This window comes from Geospiza fortis, unplaced genomic scaffold (genome assembly GCF_000277835.1).
Source record: "Geospiza fortis unplaced genomic scaffold, GeoFor_1.0 scaffold75, whole genome shotgun sequence".
NCBI classification, from domain to species: Eukaryota; Metazoa; Chordata; class Aves; order Passeriformes; family Thraupidae; genus Geospiza; species Geospiza fortis.
In genome coordinates this window covers 2518088-2528809 of record NW_005054360.1, presented here as the reverse complement: position 1 = coordinate 2528809, position 10722 = coordinate 2518088, and the positions used below count along the sequence as shown (strand labels likewise).

Genomic DNA, 10722 nt, shown 5'->3' with positions numbered 1-10722 from the left:
CCCGGCCCGGCCCGCCCCGGGCGGCTCCGCGGGCCCGGCGCCCCGGGCGCTGCGGGAGGCGGCGTGATTGCTCCGGAAAGTTGAACGGGCAGGTCCTGCCCTCCCTCCCTTCCTCTCCACAGATGAGCACAACTCATGGCTCAGCTTTCATCAACTTTCTTAGCACAGGGAAAATCTGCAGAAGGCAAGACGGGTCTATCAAGGATGGAGAGGGACACGAGCAGATCTTTTCAAAACTTGCTGTTCCTGCTGGCACCTGGCCATGCACCCAAAGGGCCTGTCCTCAACATGGTTTTCAAACGTTTTTGAAGCACTGCTTCCCCACCTTTCCCCTCCCCATGATCTATTCAGCCTCTAGAAACAGGTGAATAATTTGCAAATCTCTTTTGGTTTAATGACACTCTCAAAAAAAAAAGTATGTTTGTGAATCATTTACTTTAGTAATTAGCTGGGCCCATCAACTGCTTGCCCTGTCTTAATTGACTTTTACCCCAGGCTATCAAAGCGTTTTTACACATGTTCATAAATTGAGTCCTATTCAATATGTGCTCTAGTTAATAGTGAGAAAACAAGGGCAGTAAAGTTACATGATGAGTCCAAGGTCACGACACAAGTCTGCAGGAGAGCCCAGAACTGAAGACAGGTTTCCTGGTGCCCTGGTTTCCCAGGGCTCTGGGAGTAATTGTCATTGACCTGCTTTTCTATGGACATCTCCTTTTGTCTTCCAGCAGTGGCGGTGTGAGCCTGCAGCTGCTGACACATGGTGCAGCCACCAAAGACAATGCCACCGGCAGCAGGGGGACCTTGAGCAAGACCCCCTGCACCCTGTCCCTGCAGGGAACCTGTGAAGTTCTTTGTGGCTTTGCTGGTTGGGAAACCCCTGTATTTTCCTGTGGTGAAGTCTTGTAGCTGACACAGTAGTCAGTCAGTAGAAGGTTTAAGTTTTGTCACAAAGCAGCTTCATGTGGATGTGACAACAGCAAGGGTTTCCATCAAGGAAGCTGTGCTGCCACAACCTCCAGTTTATTATTTAAATATCTTGACTCTGACAGGCAAATTGGGAGTTCTGGGTTTATAAAATACTTGTCTCCTCTGTGTTGTTAGAAAAAATTTCCAGAATGATTTTCTCGTCTGCATGGCTGCAACTCTGAGCTGTTTGTTCTCCTTGGTTGTAGAAGACAATCCTGTTTAAATCCCTGCTTCCCAAGACAAAAGCTTTTGCTCTGGTTGGGTAGTCATGGTGTGCCACATGGAGCAGGTCCTTGTTCCTGGAGCTCACAGCTCTCTGTTGGGAAAGCTGCTTTGGCCCTGGATTTAAGGGATGGGTAGAGGTGGCGGAGGGGGGGAACAGGCTGGACCATTCCATTGGACCATTTGAAATGGGACCACTTACTGAACATTGTCAGAGTGAAGGGACATCTTATTGTCTTCATGATGTCACAGCCTGTAGACATCATGATAAAAGCACAGAGGGCAGCACATCTCAGACCTGCCTCTAGGCATCTGGGGCTAATTTTTGCTACATCTCTTCTGAGAACACTTTGTGGTCTGCAAAGGGAGGTACAGTCCTTGGAAAAAGGCACTCTTGCAGGTTTGTCTGGAGTCCTGCAGTCCCTGAAGATTTCCCCCAAGTGAAGTCAAAGGACCTTGAAGTCAGAAAAAACAGAGGAAAAGATCCTAAAAAAAGAAATCAGTGCCCATGCTTCTAGGTCTTCTGTTACAGAGAAAAAACTAAAAACATGACCTGAACATAGCTCCAGAGTCAGACACCAGAAAGCAAACATGATTCTGGGGACAATGGGAGGGATGCCTTGGGCTGGATTCACAATTAACAACAAATGATGGCTGGCAGCCGCAATTAATGTCCAAGGGGGATTGTCCAGAGGGTCGGTGTAACACGTTACTCTGTGATTTGGGAGGTCTGTGGGCTGAGCTTCTCAGCATCAGTGCAGCTGCCAGGGACTCCCTTTGCTCCTGCACCCCCTTGCCCTCTGCCTGTTAGAGAGCAAGTTCTTTGGGCAGATGTTGCTTCTTGCTGTGCCTTTGCCCGGTGCTCAGATCAGTGGGGTCGTGGTCTCAGGTTGCTACTGCAGTGCAGACTGTGACTGCACTGATGAAGGAAAGCAGAGGAGGCAGGAGAGAATTCTGCCTTTTGATGGTCAATGCGCACAACTGATGGAGCATCACTCCCCTGCAAAGGCCACAGTCCTGCAGCTGCCTGAGGAGATCTCCCTCTCCTGGCTCCTTCCAGAGAAGCAGACCATAGTCAGACATTCTCGAGTTTAGAGCTTCATCCTTAAAAGGCTAAAAGAACTAAATGTGGCTGAGAGAGAAGCATACAAATGGAGTTTGCAGAAGAGAAAAGAGCAGTAAAGCCACTCACTGTCCTGCCATGTTGGACTCCTGAGGTGGGTAAAACTCAGTGTGATGGGGCAGGGTGACTCAATGGGGCAACAGAGGAAAGAACCATTATTGTCCCCCTGCATGAAGAAGGGCAAAGAAGCCACGGATCAAAAGCTGCTGATGGCTGTGTGTGCAAAGCTGGGTATCTGGACAGGAGCACAGTGGGGCTGCATGAACCCAGCAGGCAGTAGAGCATCCCTGTGTCACAGCAGGCAGGCTCAGATCAGGATCCTGTGGGACATGGCAGAGCAGGTCTGCATGCCTGGGCAAGCAGGGAACACCAGGACCTGGCTCCTCAGGAGATGAAGAGCAGCGCCTGCAAGTCTGGCCTGCAAGTGGCCATTATGGACAGAAATCGTGGAAAACAGAAACACACAAACATGAGCAAGACAGGCCAGATGGGGGAAACACAGATGAATTAATTTAGAGGGAAGGGAAAAGAAAAAACACAAGACATGCTGCACACCAGCCAACTCTTCAGCAACAGCACTGCAGCGTGTCATCACTGTGCCAAGTGAATGGGAAGTTGTGCTCTGCTCGATGCAAGTTATTGCTGTTTTATGCCTTTATAATTCTCCTTGGCCTCAAAAACTCCTTGACTGGGAGCCCTGTGTTTATATTTTATGTCCCATCAGCAGTGTCACTGCTCAGGATCGGAACTTTCCTGCCATTCCTACAGAACTTGTCGTGGGCTTGGAGCCTCATTTCTGGAGGTGATCATTCATCAGTGCTTTTTACAGTGAAATCAAGCATACTTTTTCATAATTTGGTGGGGTTGGAAGTGATTAGGTGCATTAATTACTCCCCAAAAGACTGTAACAGGTTTTGTGTTAGATCCAGTTGCTGGGAAAATATTTGGGAACATATGCTGAAATCACCACATACCTGAAGTTTACCATAACTAACTAGCCACAGATGTGCTATTAAACCCCTGGTTATTTTTTCCTCTTGTCCATCCTATATGGCATGTTACAACCATAAGATATTAAACTTAGAGCAGCTGCTAGTCAAAACCAAAATAGCTATTACCTTTTTGCAAGAAAAAATTCACATTGCCCATCCCGACAGTAATCACTTGTTTATACAATTGGCGCCTCTTTTTAGTTTGGAACAGAGAAACTTCAGATATTTTATTGCTACATCAAGGGAAACACTAAGCATTGCTGTGGAAAAGGGAGGTTTCCATTTGCCAGTTCTCTGGTGCTTCTTTAGCTGTATTTTGACTTGGTATTCAGGGATCCTTTTCTTGAACTGCTTTATTGCTTCCTAGGCATCCCAAAAGAGCAGGAGGAGTGGGTGTGTATTGAATAGAGGGAAATAGTTCATGATGTCAGGTGGTGACCATTCTGCAAAGATGATTTAATTTACAACAATTGCTGTCTGTGCAAGGTGTTGGGCCACTGGCTGTAGAGGAGCAGAAATAGTGCACTCATGGAGAGTATTTTCCTTTAAGTGTAAGGACTAAGTTATCAGGTCTGTCAAATATACCTTGAAGTCCTAAAGTATGACACATGAAAGTGTGCTGGAGGGAGGAAAAAATGGGGGGAAAAAGCTAAAAATAAAAGAGTAGTTAACACAGAGGAAGCGTGCACCCATATCGTGTGAGTTCCTGAACATTGTGAAGACTGACGAAAAGGCTGAGGGGTGTGGCACACAAATTACCCTGCAGAATTTAGCTGGTTTACATTTGGGAAAATTAGGTAGTGCCTCCAAAACTTTTGAAGTGCTAAATATTGTTAAAACAATCCTTACAGCTCTTTCATTCAAGGACTTGGCTCAGGGTACTCAGAAAATAACTAATGAGTTTCTCATCATAACACCCAAGAGAAATGGGAAGTTATCACAGTAATTACCCCTGTCACCCAGCTGGGGAACAGAACAGCTAAGCCTTGTTTTTCAGGGGTGTTTCTTGACTGAAATATTTGTACAGTCATTCAGCTGAAAAGCTCTTGAGAAGGATTAGAAGCTCCAGCTGGCCTCTCAGCAAGGTGATGAGGGGAGGAAGAGTCATCCCCCAGAGGTAGGGGAAGATAAAAGGAGAAAAGTTATGCAGTAGCAAGGCATGTTGGTGTTGGATCTATCCTACTTTTCTTAGCTTAAAATTTGAATGCTTTCTACTTCAGAGAAGACTAATTCCTGCATTTCCTTAATAATGTACTGTAGATTTGATAGTATATGCATTATATACCAGGGTACAGAGTGGTACAATGCAGATGTTATGGCAGCTCCATCCATCTCCATGAAGCTACACATGGAGGCTCAGCTGTGACTGCCCTGAGCTTCACTTGGGGAGAGAAGGCTCACAGACACTGGGAAGCGAGACATGTGCAGCTGGGAAAAGGTCTTTTTCCAGGTACAGGTTTTAGCTTGATTTCTGTAATAACAATAAATTAGTAGGAGCTGTGGATCTCATTAACATCCTTGTGCAGACTAGAGCATGAGGAAAACAGACTTCAAATAAGCTGAAAGAAGAGCAGCCTTTGGTCAGAACTCATGAGTTACCACAACATGTTTATGATGTCTGTGGAAATGCCCACCTCACATTTAGTTGTGAGTGCTCAGCAGCCACCAGGTCATGCCTGATGTCCAGTGTAAGTCTAGTCAAGCAGTGTCCACCCTGTCCTTCCATCAGACATCTGGCTACAGCTCAGCACCATCCTGCTGTGACTCCAGGTTTACTGTGTCAAGCTCAGATACTGACTTGTTGGAGTTACAGTGAAGATTGAAAATACCCACAGGCTTTAGCTAAAAATTCTTTGCCTTTTTCATGAAATAAATTTCAAATTTACTTGGGAAAAAAAGAGTCAACTTCATCTTCAAAACAGCTGCAATCATATTGTTACTAGTACAGATAATTTAACTTGCAAATGCATAATGGGTGCTGACCAGGTCTTTCTTTGGGAGAGTAGACTCTGAAACAGTGGAGAACCCAGGGGAAGAGAAGCACAAGGGCCAGAGTGATAAAGGTATGTGAAGTAATGTAGAAACCAGAGAGGCCTTTTGGGAATGTCTCCTCCCTTTCCTGAACATATATGTATAAACAATAAGCTGGAAGATGGCAAACACAGTACAGATAAAATCGTTCTTATTTATTTACACTGATACATCTAGGCTGTGAAATCACTGCTGTTAAGAGGTAACTGAAGCCTTGGGTTTATTAGAAACAAAAGAAATTATATACTGATGACAGAAGGACCTATAGCTACAGCGGCAAATATCAAAAAATAGAGTCTGGAAAGGTTTTAGTCTTCAAAACTTTGGTCAGACTGTAATTATTGGGAAGATAAAGGAAAGCTGCCCTGGAGCAGGTTACTCCCTTCTCCCAAGCCCACTCACTGCCAAACAGAGAGGCTCAGGGGTGCTGAGGCACCTGTGTGCAGCTGGCAATGGCATGCAGCAGGATGGGCAGCTGGATCAGTGGCCATGGGCTGTGGGCCTGCCATTGCCATGGAAGTCCTCCTGCTTGCCCTCAGGAGGCTGGAAATAAATACTGTGAGTCACTTCCTTCCCCCTGCATTGCCATACTTTGGGCACCAGTCTTGGTGGAGCCTCTGCAGAGAGCCCTTCCCTGGGGAATGCAGATTCCCCCAGGGAGAGGAGAGCATCCTTGAAACTGTGTTTTAATATACAATAAAAACTCTCTTTTTATCAATGCTTTGTGTCATAGTTTCTATTAGTCCATAAGGACTGAATTAATAGCTATTTGACCAATTCCAGCTTTTAGCTGTGGTAATATAAGTTTTCAAATCTTAAGTTTCAAAAGGCAGCACTGCCCTTTCTGAAATACTGCCTCCCTCCAGTGGATCTACATGAGCTGCTTTTATGAGATCAAGGGGAGAAAGCTATCTCCAGTAGGTAGTTTGAGTTTTTTAAATAAGAGAATCTGAGCACAGTAGCAAGGGCAGAGAGTGAAGAAAGGCTTGTTTGTAATGGGAGCACTCAAAAAGTTCAACAGGAGTTTGCAAGACCCCTTCATGTCAGCGCATTCCCACAGAGAGCCTCACCCAAAAAGCTGAAATTACAGTCTTCCTCAGTTACAGAGAAAAATGGGAGAATGGCTTGTAATTTTTGAACCAGGAAAGCTATGTTTATCTTCCAAGACACAGCCCCTTGAAGACGTGACTGTCATGCAGGGTTAAAGAGCAGGCAGGGGAGCCCCAGAGGGACGGGCTGTGGCCGCTGAGCGCCCAGCACCAGGCATCTGTCTCCTGGAGTGAGGGGCTGCTCCTGTTATCTATCTGATACAGAGCAGTGTCACGGCTTCCCGTATCCAAACACATCTTGACACTGGAGATTGCACAGATCCCAGGCTCTGGAGGGAGGCCAGGGACGTGCCCCCACCCCAGCAGCAGCTCACAGGAGCAGAGAGGTGGCGCAGGAATCATTATCGGGGAGCAGCAACATGTCACGGACATCTCGGATGGGCCATGGGGTCAAAGGATTATGACTCAAATCCATTCTTCATAGAAAAGCTTTTCCAAATGCCTGGCTATGCTATGAAATCACACAGGGAGTGTCCTGTTATCTGTGGGGGTGGTACAGACCCACCTCTGCTTCATGCGGAAAACCAGAAAAAGAAAAATACAGCTGTGCAGAGCATCCCTGCTGTACAGAGTCAGCTCTCCAATCTGCTTCCCTTCCTTTCTACCTGCTTGGAGACAGGTTTAGCACAGTGAGTGGGGATATGTTTCAGCCCCACAGTAATAAACTTGCCCTGTGCATGTGTATTTTAGTCTGGAATTATACTATTATTTGCTCTCTTATTCTTTTACACACATTTCTGCAGATACTGATGTCATCCCCATTTCTTATCTGCTCTCCAGTGGAATTGCTTTTTGAAGAGATAGGAAAGGAGATACTTTTTTGGAAAAGTACTAGTACCAAGAACTTATCTGAGCAGCATTAAGGAAACACAGTTTTGCTTGACAACCTTTTAAGTTACAGCAACTGTGCAAAGGATTGCAGCACCAGAATGTCAGCATGCACTGGACTTCATTTGGATTTGAAAGTCATTGAAATCTGTTAGTTATGTTGTTGAAATTTATACTGATATTACAAGGAAACCTTTCTTGGAAGGCAGAGAAATACAGACTCTTACCAGAAGACTTTCCTGATTAAGCTGTGAATTGTTCTATTTCCTTCCTTCCTTCCTTCCTTCCTTCCTTCCTTCCTTCCTTCCTTCCTTCCTTCCTTCCTTCCTTCCCTTCCCCAGAGAGATAAGGAATGTGCCTGCCTTCCTTCCTTCCTTCCTTCCTTCCTTCCTTCCTTCCTTCCTTCCTTCCTTCCTTCCTTCCTTCCTTCCTTCCTTCCTTCCTTCCTTCCTTCCTTCCTTCCCTTCCCCAGAGAGAAAATGGAACTAAGTACCAAAATAATAAAAATAATAGAAGATTATTTTTAGCAACCCCTCATTCAGATTAATCAAAAGGCATCCATGTGCATTTTACAAGGTGGGTTTGTTCTAAGGTCACCTGATGCACAATTTATGCAGCCCCCAATTCACTAAAGGACTTCCAGACTCATCTGTGGACATTACACCTCTACCTCACCATATTTTCTCTACTTCAGATGCGAAACAGACACCACTGAAGCCTTATTTATCACATCCTTTCCTTCCCTGGATCAAGTTTCACCCCTGCCATTTGGGCATATTGCAGCACTGTGATACACAAGCATCATGCAGGCATCCCTCAGAGGAGACAGGCTGTTTAAAGACCAGGGTGCTGTGGGACATTTACACCACACACACTCTTTAATTGCATTGTCACTGTGCCCAAACCCAGTCACCCCCTCAGGCAAGTCCCTGCTCTGGGGGTCCCACATTCCCTTGTCTAATGTGAGACCTCATAAGTTCTGCCTTCACCTGACAGAGATCTGAACCTGGAAGGAGATCCTTTGTTCAGGCTCTGGAGCGCTCTGGGAGAAAAGCAGCCAGCCAGCCTCTGAATGAAGGGCTGTTTGAAAGGAGATTAAACCTTCTCCTGCATGTGCAACTTCCAGCCAGGCAGCCTACATCAGAGAAGTCAAGCTGCATCCACTCCAAGGGGAAAGTTAAAATAGAACTGAATCTTCTTACTTCAGCTCCATCTTTTGTTGTGCCCTGCAGGCAGTGTTCACCTGAACATCTACCCTCCAAAGTCAGAGTATGCTTGCCTAAAGTGAAAAATGGCACACACAGCCCTCCCTTTTTTATTCCCATCAGCCTCTGTTGTCCTTCTATTGAGCATGAACTCAGTGGTCATGAGCAGCACCACTAATCATGTAGTAACCAGGTTACTTACATATTTCAGAAGGGAAGCTGAAAAGTGAGTTGCAAAACTTGTGGGGTCCTTACCCCACATATTTGAAAATAGAGGCAAACAAATCCCTACAGAGCTAACAATACTGCTTTAAGATACTGTTCTCTACCTGCCAGGATCCACCTTACCCTCTAACAGAGACAGATATATGGATAGTGGGACCTGCATGCCCATTTCCACACTGAGCCAGTGGTTCCAGTCTGGATGGATTTCTGGACTGCACTGGGCTGAAGGTTTTGCAGTGAAGGAAATTCTGCTGAGGGGAGTTTCCTTGTGCAAGTGAAGGAAGCAGCCTGGGGCAATGACACCATAACCCAGGGCAGCTGTTTCTGCAGCATCATTTGTTCACATTCTAGGATGCATTGAAATAGCAGCTTGGAGCATTTTTTCTGCTGCTTAGCCTCTGACTGGGCTGTTGTTAATGCAACACTCACTCAATGAAGTGTTTGGGATGAAGTCCAAAAAAGCACTTAGGTGCCTAAATCCAAGACAGTGATTCACAGCTGCCTAAGGACTTAGGTTCCCCCCTTTGTATGCCCCTTCCCTGAACCTCTTTAAAAACCTGGACTTCTGCAGCAGGTTGACTCTAGGTGCTGTCATCTTGACTGGGCTTGGCCACCAGAGCCTGCTTGCTGTGTCTGTGCTGTCCAGCCCTGCAGATGAGGTGGCTGTGTTTGGGATACCCAGACACTCTGTGGATGTGCCAGAGCTCTGAATTCAGCAGCCACAGCTGCTCTTGCTCAAACTGTGGCTAATGTTGGTTTTTCCAGCTGATATAACCACTGTGGGGCTCTTTGCAGCCAGAGGGTCATGAAGAGAACAGCACAAAGGTGATTTTATGCTGATGAGGGAGGAGGCAGTCACTAGCTTGGCTTGAGTACATTTTCCCCATGTAACACTCTCCTCCTCCCACTCTCTAATGCCACAGTAGAGGTGATAAAGATGCCTTTCACAGAAAATGGGGTTTTTCTCCTCCACTGTTCTTGCTACTGGTGGCCTGGTGGGGAATGGTGGAGTCAGGTCTGGCATCTGCTCCTTGTGTGGAAACTGGGTGGGTCATGGATTGCCAGGTTCAAATCCACTCATACTGCCACCTATCAATAGAATATCAATAGAAATCTATTCAAGAATATCTTAAAGACATTCCTAACAAGGTACAAAATTCCTCCAATAACCAACTCCTCTATTACATTGCAGAGTATGTATGTCCATGTGCCTCTTTTCTCAAAATAGAGCTCAGAATAGTTGGAGAACTCTGGTTATCAAATTGCAGTGACTTACAGGGAGGGAGAAAGAGCATAGCTGCTCTTCTACTACAGTTTATTCACCTTGCTCTTGAAAAAGCTACTTACTTCCAAGAAAGCTCTGAGTAGATGACAAACTGAGGCACACAGTTCCCAGTGCTGGGAGCTGGTTATTTGGGATGGCAGCATGCCTTGCTGCACTATGTTTGGGTGCCCTGACATCCTGACTACATTCACGTCTTGCCACGAGACCATTGCGCTTTGCCAAGTTTCTCCTCTTGTCTGATAAAGCAGTTAGGGCTCTGTGTGACAGAAACTTGCACTTTTCAAATATAAATCTCAGGTAGAGCTCTACATGCACAGGCTGTTTTCCTCATTAAGCCCTTCAGTTACTGCTCTTCACCTAAATCCAAGCTGGGCCGTAAAAGGCTTAATCGATGCAACACATTCACTCCTGGTGATGTCAGGGAGCCACTATACCCATCTAACAGATGAGCTGATCTGCTAGCCAGTAAATTTGGGATGACAAGAAAAGTTTATCACGTTAAACCAGATGCCATCAGCACCCTTCAGTTCTGCAAAAGTGCTCTAGTTCTTCAAAAAGCTATTACTGAGATGTGTAAGGAAAACATGAGATCTGAGCCACTTCCTGCTCCAGCCTTCTGCAGTTGGCACCTCTTCCCACCATCAGGAGAAGAGCCCAATGTGGAAGCATGTTTCTGAAAAGATTTCAAGGATGAGATTTGGTGTCTTCTCTGCCTACATGTGTCCTCAGCAGG

General features: G+C 45.9%; 1 protein-coding gene across 4 annotated transcripts in view; it reads right to left on the bottom strand.

The window, feature by feature from the left end:
* The window catches only part of JCAD (junctional cadherin 5 associated), a 58860-nt gene that overhangs the window by 27854 nt on the left and 20284 nt on the right, over window positions 1-10722 (bottom strand). For 2 of the 4 annotated variants that reach the window (XM_031059321.1, XM_031059319.1), the window contains exon 1: window positions 588-679. The exons of the other annotated variants lie outside the window; for them this stretch is intronic. The gene's annotated coding sequence lies outside the window, so the exon portion shown is untranslated. Of the gene's footprint in view, window positions 1-587; window positions 680-10722 lie in introns of those variants that run through there. 4 annotated transcript variants of the gene reach the window in all.